Here is a 12,565-nt window from a genome sequence, read left to right as displayed (position 1 = left end):
CAGTCTTGTCTCATAATAAGTTTTTGAGAGCACTCATTTTTAAGTAGAGTAGAAAAAAACCTTCAAATTTAAATTCAGATATTCAAAATCCTAGTTCCATGTCCAAACATAGATTACTAAAATAACAACACCCCACCTCTATATTTTTTTCCATATGAAAACCTTTGAATTCAAATTCAGGTTCCAGGTCCTAGATCACTAATATGAAAACCTTCAAATTCAAATTCAGGTTCCAGGTCCAAACATAGATCACTAATATAGCAACACACCCCATGTCTATATCTTCACCACCATATCACCAGAGAGTCACATCCAATATAATTGCTGTAAATATGAGAATAACCTAAATCCTTAAGCAAATGAAGTTTAATCATCCTCCTATGCATTTCTGACCAATAACCATACCTAAAGCCAAATCTCTTCTTGACCCCACAAAAAATAGGACACAAAATTTCAATTGAGGTGGCTACAAACTGCAACAGTTGAGTAAAGCTGACATCATTTAATCATCTTCTCAACCCCCCAAAAAAACAGGACACAAAAATTTTAATTGAGGTGGCTACAAACTGCAACAATCAAGTAAAACTGGCATTATTTAATCATCTTCTCATCCCCAAAAATAAACAGGACACAAAAATTTCAATTGCGGTGGCTACAAACTGCAACAGTTAAGTAAAACTCGTATCATTTAATCATGTATATATAGAACTGTACATCAAGATAGCCAGGGCATGAAGCCCAGCTATGGCAGCCCATCATCGTGAACAAAATTTTCCTGTAAACTAATAGAGAAGGGGACAAACAAACAAACATAAATGTTATATATAGAGACAATTATGAAGGCTTGTTAACATCAGAGAACCTGAACACATTTTATCTGTTGACAGACAGAGCTTGTGCTCTGTCCTTGATGCCAAGAGGAGAGAGGAATTTCTGGCCAAGAGGAGAGGGAATTGCTGGCCTGGCTGGTTGTTGGGCGAAGCCCTCCGCCGAGGATGGCACGGGACAGCCGAGGATGGCACGGGACAACGAAAATAACAGCAAAAACAAGGAATCTATCAGACATATCAAGAGAGTTTCCTCTGTTTGTTTGGGGTCATTGCTGTGATGTTCCATTTTCCCTTTGTCTTTCTGCTCGGGGAAGGTTCTGGTTCAAAATTTCCCCAGCCTTAATATAATTTTATCATACCCATCGCGCTGACATTAATTTACTGGAGCGCGCATTACTGTATTTGGGATTTTTTTCTCGTGTTCTTGTAAAGATTTCAGAATGATGCAGCCAGATCCCATGGCAGAACCCGCGATCGATTCCCAGCAGCAACAACATCAAGAACAATTGATGATGATGCCTCTGCCTCCCAAAATTAGTTTTTGGCCCCAGCCACCCCAGCCCCAACCTCAAGTTATGGTGTGGCAATCCCCACAACAAGAGAGCTTCGTCGGGGAGATTAGGACCCTCTGGATCGGGGGTTTGCAGCATTGGATGGATGAGAATTATCTGCACCAATGTTTTGCTTCTACCCAGGACCTTCTTTCCCTTAAGATCATTCGCAATAAGCAGACTGGACATTCAGAGGGTTATGGCTTCTTGGATTTTGCAAGCAATGCAACAGCCCAGATGGTTCTCCAAAATTACAATGGTGTACAGATGCCCAGGGCTGAACAATTTTACAGGCTAAATTGGGCAACAAATACTGGTACAGAAAAGAGTTCGGAAGATTTTACTATATTCGTGGGAGATTTGGCATCTGGTGACATAGACGAGTTGCTACAAGAGACCTTCAGAGCTGTATACCAATCTGTAAAAGGGGCAAAGGTTATTACAGATAACATTACAGGTCGTTCAAAAGGATATGGGTTTGTAAAATTTGGGGATGGGAATGAGCAGGTTCAACTATAACAGAGATGAATGGAATGCTCTGTTCCTGTTCCTCTAGGCCTATGCGAATAGGTCCTGCCATAACAAAATAGACTACGAAAACAGCGAAAACAACGAAAATTCACAAATTCACAAATACCATCATTGAAAGCCACAAATAACATCAAAATATCCACAAAAACCCTAAACCCTTATCCACAAAAACCCTAAACCCTACCATAGAAAGTTTACAAAATATCAAAACAGAGTTGTTTGTGTTGAAAAACACAGAGAAATTGCTGGTAGGATTAAAATCCTACCGGTGACAGTCGTCGACCTTCCCCGGAGCTCACCAGACCACCTCCACACCTGCAACGACCTTTTCCACACCTGCAACGAGAAGAAAAAGCCATTAGACAATAGAAAACTAGCAAAAAAACCTGCACAAAACAGCAAATTAAAAAATTACCTCGAGCTCGGTAAAACTGCAACAGGCTCCTCCCCAAACAACAAAAACTGCAAATAAGACCACCACCAAGGAAACCCTAAACAACCAGCAGTCTAGAACGACCAAGAAATCCAGGGAGAAAACCACAAGAAACGCAGAAGCGATGTTCCAACCACAAACCCTAAACCTTGAACAAGCATTTGCATTAGCACCTGCATACCAGACGAAGCGTGCAAGTCCACAAACCCTAAACCTCGAACAAACGCTTGCAACAACACTTGCATACCAGACGACGCGCGCAAGTTCTGGGGCCGTCCCGCGCCATCTTCGGCGGGGTGCTTTGACCAACAACCGGCCCCGAGCAGAATGACAAAGGGAAAATGGAACATCGCAGCAATGACCCCAAACAAACGGAAGAAATGGCGCGGACACAAAGTTTTATGTGATGACACAATGCCCAGCGCGTGGAGCTCCATGGTGGACAGGTGTCGTACTGGATCCATGTTGATTGACGCGTAGTTTTATGATGTGGTGGGGAGAGCGCACAGGTAATGGCGGCCGTCCCAACCCTCCCCTAGTTTTTTTTCATATAAAATTTGAGGTGGAGAAAATGAGTGGTATACTTAGTTTTTTTCATATAAAATTTGAGGTGAGGAAAATGAGTGGTAGAGTGGTTGGGAGTGGCCTTCCCTGTCACACCACCTTAATATTGTTAATTTTGGAAAGCGTGGAATTCATGGTTGAATATGATATTGTGCGATAAGAATTTAAGGATAAAAAGAGTGGACATTTGTCGTTATGTTTCATTTATAACCATTTGAAACGCTTACCTCTCATGGTCGTACCACTTGAATCATATATATTCGTTTTCAATGGTTAAACTCAGAGTTGTCTATAATGCGACTTTTTGGAGATTTCGGTGACAGAATCCGGCTGAATAAATTGAGGTTAAATCTTGATTTGTTGCAGTTAAAATGGTTTTTTAACTGTATATTTGGATTCAGCACCCTAGAAAACCCCTGGGACTCTTTGATTGTGCAGAAACTAGCTATCAAACTTGCGATTCCAATAAATTGCTGCCGAATTTTGACCAAAAAAACCCAGCGGAAAAGCTTCCAAAAAGTCTCATTATAGACAACTGCGTTAAACTCAATGAGGTTCAGAGTTTAACGGATATCCACATGTCTACATGAATCATAGCGCCATGTTCTCTAAACCCGAAATAAATGGCGGAGGGTGGGATCAGAACTATAATTTGGTGGGAAAATTTCTACGTTTTGTTTCACAATTTCATTGTTTCTTTTTCACGTGCAGAAAGAATCTAAAATTCCTAGTTTTTGCTTTTCACGTGAAAGAATTTGAAATTCCCGGGTTTTGATTGTCAATTTAATTGTTTTTTTTGTTTTCCAATTTCATTGTTTGTTTTTCGGATTGAAAAAGATTTGAACGGTGAACTCAGTTATGAAAAAATTTGAACTGTAAACTTAGCGATAATTCTATGTTTAATTGAATTTAAAAAAAAAAATTGAACTGTAAATTTAGCGATAATTCTATGTTTAATTGAATTTTAAAATATGTTTATATTGAGTAGAAAATTTATATAAGTTTTTGACATTTAATATTTAAATATGTATTAATTAAAATTGAATTTATAAAGATTTTAAAATTAGGGCTGAATTTTAGATTAAAGTTTTGAGTTTTGAAAATAAGATAAATTTCGGTGGGAAAAATAAAGTTAGAATTTGAATTAATTTTATGTTTAATTGAATTTTTAAATATGTTTACATTGAGTAGAAATTTTACATAAGTTTTTAATATTTAATGTTTAAATATGTATTAATTAAAAATTGAATTTACAAAGATTTAGAATTAGGGATGAATTTTAGATTAAAGTTTTGAGTTTTGAAAATAACATAAGTTTTCGAGGGAAAAGTGAAAGTTTTGTTTGATGAATTGTAATTTTAAAATTATCTATATAAGTTTAAAATTAATATGAAGAAAATGAGCAAAAGTGGTTACTATTACATATATATTTCTAAATATTTAAGATGTCTACTATCCAATTTGTCTGAATTGAAAATTTTTTATTCGAATTTTTATTGTATCATATCGAATTATCCAAATTCAAATTCGAACATGGTAACTATGCTCTTAACGCCAAGGATTTTGCTTTTCTTTGTGCTCCTCTGAATCCCATCAACTCGTATCAGAGCCAGTTCCTCACCAAGGTTGATTTCTCACTGATTTCTAGTTTCAAGATTTTGCTTTTCTTTGTGCTCCTATGAATCCGTCAATTGGTATCAGAGCCAGTGCCTCACCAAGGTTGATTTCTCACTGATTTCTAGTTTCAATTGATGTCTTGGACTATATGGTACCTCTCATATACAGTGAGTTCTGTTTGATCTCAAGCAATTTTAATTCATCTCATAGATTGAGTTCTCGTTGATTTCTCATGCTTTGCCATGCTATCAAAACCAATTGTTTATCCTTCGACATGTCTCGACGGTTTAGAGGATAGCAAGGACTCTCTCTAATCCCTTGTTATTTGATGACTTCTTTCCATGCCCTACAACCTCTAGTCCTTGTGGCCTCTTTTGACACCCTATGCATGCCTCTGTCTCAATGTCAAGACATTGAGGCTTAGCACTATACTAATGATCCCTTCCCTGGCAAATTTTTGCTATCAGTTGGAGACCTATGCAAGGCAAAAGCGATGACTAGTGGAATTGTATGGCATCGTGTCTATTAGCATGGTTGTCGCTGACAAATCTTTATGAATATAGCTATTCAAATAAGAAAGTCAAGATGACATCGATTATGAAAGGCAATGTTTATAATGACTTGATGAGGGTAGCCATTGATTTAAATAAGTTATGTTGGTAACGATTATATAAATACATTATCTCTTAGATTTGAGAATGATGTCCATCTAAATAACTTGATTAAGTTGGAAACCATTATATAATGGTTTTATCTCTTAAATTTGAGAATGGGTTGGAAGTCGTGTATTTTGATTAATTAATTAATTAAGATTAAGAAGTGATTTTTTTGTTATATGATAACTTTTTTTAAAGGAGATGGATTTTTTTTTTTTTTTTAAGGGTGTAATAATTAAATTCTCATTTTGTAAGTGTGGTATTTTTAGGCTTGAATTTTATTGAGAATGGAGTCAACAACATTAACTCACATGAAGAAGTTGAGCAAGACTAATTTTTCTCTATGGAAATCACAGATGGAGGATATCTTTTAAAATATTAGTATTTGTCGATTGAAGTTATGGCAAAGAACCTTTCATCAATGACAGATGAAGAATGGCATAAGCTAGATAGAAAGACGATTGCAACAATCTGCTAGTATCTAGCAAAGAATGTGTATTTCAATGTGTGATGAGAAAAGATGACAAAAGGATTATGGATAAGCTCCATGATCTATATGAGAAGGTTCTTGGTGAAGAAGCTTTATAATCTGAAGATGAAGGCGGGTGCTTCTGTTGTTGAGCACTTGAATGAATTCAATATTATTACTAGTCAGCTTGTCTCTATTAAAATCATTCTAGATTATGAAATTAGAGTTATTTTATTAATGTATTCTATTTCAGAGAGCTGGGAAAATTTAATTGTAGCTATTAGCACTTCCACACCTGCAAGGACCCTGTAACCACCCTCCTCCCACATTTACACACATAACAAGTCTGTTGGGGTAAACATGTGATGAGAGGCTGCTATAATCTAATTCAACTCCCCATGTATAGTTTAGAAAGTGGAAGCAACAAAATACAACCAATCTGACCTTCTACACATGTTACAAAACCTTCAAGACTCAACCAACCCTTCCAGGTGGCCAGCACCTGAGGTAACTTAATATTTTACTGACCTAGAGCCTAAGTCGTTCTCATAACATGGGCATGCATGCGACTAAGACCCTTCAGTCACTCCCACAACAAGGGCATGTCAGCTGTTGGGGACTTTTTAAACTAGTTTTGAGCCTGCAACCTCGGATTTTGGCCACTTTTTCAGGGCTAGGTCTCAGGCCACTGCCCAAAACTTCATGAAACCTCTACAATAAAAAAATAACATCGAAACAATGCTACTAATTCAAATAACTAAACAAAGACTTGATCTGAACCCTACTAGCCATGATAGGAATTTCGTCAAACATGTCAGAAATATATATTCTACAGGTCATAACAACAAATCTGAGCATATGGATCTCATACTTATCTGGGATTTATAAGGAAGCATTGTTGTCTTATCACAATAGCTTCATTATCATCTATTAGGTCATATATTCATTATTCATTCATGTGAAAATCAAAAAATGAAGGGATCCATACATCAAGTTTGTTATAAAACATGCTCATAACCAGCGTATAACCAACATAAATAACAAGGATATAACAACCATAAAACCACACATAAACAAGTATATTTACCTGTCAAATAAAAGAGGAAAGAAACACTTATTAATGGATGTAAAATGAAACGAGGTTTGGTACTTCCCCGTACCACCCAACCATAGATTCATTGAACCAAATCTTTCTTTCCACTAATCACCCTCATGCCATAATCCAAGCATGAATGCGAGATCTCATGGAACAAATCCAATAAACCAAACCAAGACTTCCAAAGGTCAAACCACCTCAACTGTAAACTAGTGATTCCACCTCATGGCCGGACATTACTAATAATAGCCAGATTGGTCTCTACTCAAGTTGTCCAGGGCTCTAGAGCGTTTGTTCCAACCAAGGCTTCCAAGACTAGTAACTCAACCCACAACTACTACTAGGCTTCCAAAGTGTTTATTCAATTAGGGCTTCCAAGACTAGTAACTCAACCCATCAAGGGCTTCCAGAACATTTTTCCAACCAAGGCTTCCAGGACTAGTAACTCAAGCCAAGCTGTTACAGGGCTTCCAGAGCATTTTTCCAACCAAGGTTTCTAGGAACTAGTAACTCAACCCATAACCAAAGGAACATGAGAACCAACGAGAAAACAAAAGGAAAGACACCCACAACACAATGGGTATATAGGAAATGGAAAGGTTAGGGAAATCCACCTTCAATCCAAGAAATCCTCCATGCTAATGACAGATCAAAACCAAGAAACCACATGCATCTGCCATGCATGCCGAAACTATTAAGAAAATCATACATGCAACTTGGTACCTGCAAGAAAAACACACTGTAGCTTCTGATCCCGATGTCCTCTTGCAATTTCTTGCTCTTCCTTTTCCTTCTTTCTCAAAAACTACAAGTATGCCACACTCCTCGAAGAGTTCTCCAAGAAAACTTTAAGTGTGCAAGAGTATGAGAGAGAGAGTAGAAAATGAGAGCTCCAAAACTCAACTGATAAAAAGCTAACACTCACAAAAAGCCATGAACTAATCCTCAGAAGTCTTTTTATCATTGAGGCCTTTAATTTCTTCATTTTCCATTATTTTCCTTCAATTTCCTCCTCACATGCAACCTGTGACCTTTCAACTTCCTTTTCTCCTATTTTCCATTATTTTCATAAATAAAATTCCAATTAATGCCTCGTGCCTTTTCAAATTCCTTCGCCTTTGCCAATTTCATTATCCATAATAATCCAAATAAACATCGACTAGGATGTTTTTTTCCCACTCTTCAACTTAGAATACACATCCCATGAGCTTGGTCTTATATTTTTTTACATGAATTTTTAATTGGGGCTATTACAGAAGACTCGCCCTTGGGGGAACACCGTCCTCGGTGTTCATTGACACCTACAACCAACAACATTGATAACAACCGATCATACTACCCATGGAGATTTATCACATAGCTTGTTATAGTATTTACAATGACCATTGTTGAGGATATGACAATCATACCATTTACTGGAGATTTATAACACAACTCATTACGATATTTACAATAATAACCACATATACAATCATACGCATTTGCTTCAACCAACAAATAATCATATTGTCTATGGAGATTTATAAATCGAGCTTGATACCGTATTTACAATAACATACACATATATACATATGCACATTTTCTCAACCAGCAAATAAAATTATATGATGCATGTATACGCAATAAGAGAATCCAGAGGCCCACACCTCCACCCTCAAAAGTAGTACTATGATTCACGTCCTTCCCAGGAAGTCCAAAATCCACTGCCAAAGCCAAAGTTGCATCCAATGTCTAGTACCACAATCCTGCACCACTTTTTCTCACAATGAATAATTACTGGCTCATTGTTCCAAGGTACACTCCCAATGTGTTTCTAATTCCATCTGGAAATGCTAATGACAAAAATAAATTCATCCCTAACCTTCCCTTCTCTACTACTCAATCCCTTAGGAAATATGGTCACCCCTTCCATTCAGTCACACACCTTCCAAGTTCCATAGGCATACCCCTCTCTGCTACATAGTCCCTTGGGTGACCCCTTCCTTCTCAAGGTTTCCTCACACCGGAAGGTCCAAAAAATAAGACATATACCTACCTCAAAACCATCACACCACTCATCTTATGGAAACCAATGGAAACTATTGGGTAAAAGTGTCTCATAATGGCCCTGCTCCTGAAGTGCTTTACCAACATATTGTTGCATGTTCTGATTCCTTTCACTGGCATTGCTAATTCTTAAAATGTGTTTCAACTACCCAACCAAACATTTTCCATGCTTTCCTGTACCAAAAACATAATTTTCATTAGACTCAAAATGAATTGAAATAAATTCACACCATACCTCATCAGTGGCCCATCAATAAGGTAAATCGGTAATTTTGTCTACTTCCTGTCACAACAAGTCATAGCAACTCTTGACCAAATCATCATGTATAAACATATCATATCTGGTTAGCTCAAAACTCAACCATCATAATCAAAATCATGAATCACATGCAATCATCATAAACCAAAATCATAGATCACCTGTAACCATCATAAATCAGAATCATAGATCACATGCATAATAAAACTAAAATAAAACACTGATACTTATCCTTTAATCGATCTTTTGCTTTTACCTTTGTCCTTTGTCCTTTTATACACACAACAAATTGGTTGCCACAACTAGAAGGCACTTAGTGCTTTTTTCTTTTCTTCAATCGCGTATACATACATAATGTACATAAAAACAACTACATCCACACACAACGTACAATACCACACAATAAATACACCTACACATGGTATACATCACAACACATACACCTACACCCAGTGTACAACAAAATACAATACATACTCCTACATCGGGTGTACAACACAATACACATGTGTGTAGCAAACTTGGAATTTTACTAATTAGGACCTTCAATTTCTCCCATGACAAGCCATGCATGTGACTGAGTCCTTCTAGTAGCTCACACATCAAGGTATGCCAATGACTGGGTACTTTTTTAGCTAGTTATGAGCCAGCAACCCCGGATTCTGAGCCACTTTTTGAGGGCTAGGTCTCAAGCCACTTCCCATAACTTCATGAAACCTTTAGAAATGATAAATAACATCAAAACATGGTTACCAATGCAAAAATTTGATCAATGACTTGACTGGACCCCTACTAGCCATGACAGGCATTTCGTCAAACATGTCACAAATATGTAATCTATATGTCATAACAACAGATCTGAGCACAAGGGTATCATACTTATCTGATATTCGTAAAGAAGCATTGATGCCTTATTACAATAGTTTCATTATCATCTATAGGTCATATACTCATTTTTCATTCTTTTGCAAATCAAAACATGATGAGAGCCATACATCAAGACTACCATAAAATATACTCATAACCAACATATAACCAACATAAATAACAAGGATATAATAGCTATGAAAATCACATATGAGCCAATGCATTTACACATAAAATACCAAGGAGAAGAAACTCTTATTAATGAATGCATAAGCCAACCTGGTTTGGGACTTTCACATACCAGTTGACCATAAATTAGTGGAACCAAATATTTCTTTCAGCCAATCACTCTCATGCCATATTCCAAGCATGAATATAGGGCTCACAACAAAACCAATCTAGGTTTCCCTAGGCTTTACCACAATCGCCACCATATCACTAGACCCAAAATAAGCATGGATTCCTACGAATCTCTCCACCTACACTGTGAGGAATTTTTCTGCCTCTTAGTCTCTAGGATTTACCGTATATCCTGCCATGCAATGGTTGAGGACTCCTAAGCCTAATCAAAACTCCACCCTCTAGGATTTACCATATACCCCGCCATTCAATGGTCAAGGATTCCTAGGCTTGATCGAGGGCACACACCCCTAGGATTTATCGTATATCCCACCATTCACTAATAGAGGATTGCTAGGCCCACCAAGGCGCACCAAATTTTTCTTGTCCACAATCCCACATTCTTCGGTCCATGGATTCCTAGGCCTTGTGTTCTTTCTTTCAGATACCACCTAACTCAGTTTTGAAACCATTCAGCAATCCAGCATAACCAAAATAAAATAGAGCCCATCACACCATGACTATCTAGAAATGGAAAGGCAAGGAAGAAAAAATTGTCACACCTATAAAAACCCATACCCATGACATCAAGAGAACCAAGAACACATATGCATAGCCATGCATGCTAAAACTAACAAGGAAATCATACATGTAAATCGATACCTGGAAGTAATCCCACTATTGGCGCTTGATCCTTCTCTTCCTTGCTTGATCTTTGCTTCCCTTTTCCTTATTTTATTTCCTTGATTCAATGCTAAAGTGCTCCAAGAAAACTCGAAGTGTCCAAGAGTGTGAGAGAGAGAGAATAGAGAGAGCGCTCCAAAACTAAATGGACAAAAGGTTAAACTGACAGAAGTTGTGAACTGATCCTTAAAATCCTTTTTATCATTGATACCTCTATTTTTCTCATTTTCCATTATTTTCTTTCATTTTCCTCCTCACATACAATCTCTGACCTTTCACCTTCCTTTTCTCCTCATTTCCTTTATTTTGATAAATAAAATTCCAATTGATGCCTTATGCCTTTCCAAAGCCTTTGCCATTGCCTTTGCCTATTTCCTTAGCCATAATAAACCAAATTAACACCCACACTAGGATATCTTTCCCAAAATTCATCTTGGAATAAGTGTCCCATGACCATGGTTATTATTTTGACTTTATTAACTTTATTTACATGGAATTTTAACTAGTGTTGTTACATAGCTAAATTATTTTACCTTAATTATTTTGTTCTTATGGGTATTGAAATATTTTACTAATTAAGTTAGATTGAATATCAATGAACTACCTAATGAATATTTATCTTAATTTTACAATCATAGTGTCAACCATACTAAGCTTTTTAATTTATAAAAATATCTTTGCATTTTTTAAAGTAGTTTTGCATGCAATTTCATATATAAAAAGTTTGATATACATTCCCCAACATAGTCTATAATAAATATTAGTTCATAAAAATAAATATTATGATGATAACCATCTAACAAACATAGAAATCATCTAAGATACACATTCGAATTCACTACCATCGTCTAATTATATACACTTCTAATACATATAAACGTCATTATATAGTACACAAATCTAATAATCTAACATTGCACCATCATCATGATCACATCTAAGAAAACACAAACATTGTAATCTAACATCATCACCACACACATCCTCAAATTAATATACATCTCATGTCAAATAACTGCTATCACATACATATATATCTGCAAGCACATTAAATGAACATATCTAACATGACCTAACAATATACACATCAACACCAACATATAAATTAAGTACATAAACATGAACAAAAAAATGCACCATATATATATATATATATATATATAAGTCAAATAACTACATGAAGTCAAATAACTTGAATCGAATATTCGATACATGAAACATAGCAGTGCTAGCTTCTTGTTCTACAGTAGAAGATGATGGATGGTCAACTACTACCTCAACGTCTGTCAAACTATGAGGTGGAGGAGGAGGTGGTTGGTCTACTCTGTAAGAAGAAACATAAGGCACTTCCTCTAGCTCAATCATCTCATGATTAAGCGAGTGATGAACATGATCCGATGGGGTAGTACTACCATAAGCATCATGATCACCACCCTCATCATCATGATCATGATCAGCACTCTCATCACATGATCATGATCATTGCCCTCATCGTCATGATCACTACCCTCATTTGACATATATTCCCCTGCATGCACTATATCCCTTTCTGTTATCAATACCCTACTAGCTCTGGCGATATAACACATAAGATAAATCATCTTCCACAGACAATCCTTGCAG

At 36.6% G+C, this 12,565-nt stretch overlaps 1 pseudogene; it reads left to right on the top strand.

The window, feature by feature from the left end:
• Positions 1 to 910: 910 nt before the first annotated feature.
• On the top strand, positions 911 to 1,971 carry LOC149265064 (polyadenylate-binding protein RBP45 pseudogene; annotated as a pseudogene).
• Positions 1,972 to 12,565: the final 10,594 nt, after the last annotated feature.

Source organism: Pinus tabuliformis, chromosome 6, assembly GCF_031772625.1.
Source record: "Pinus tabuliformis cultivar Carrire ecotype Pingquan chromosome 6, CPIR1, whole genome shotgun sequence".
NCBI lineage: Eukaryota > Viridiplantae > Streptophyta > Pinopsida > Pinales > Pinaceae > Pinus > Pinus tabuliformis.
The sequence above is the reverse complement of the archived record's forward strand: the minus strand, read 5'-3'. Positions and strand labels throughout refer to the sequence as shown.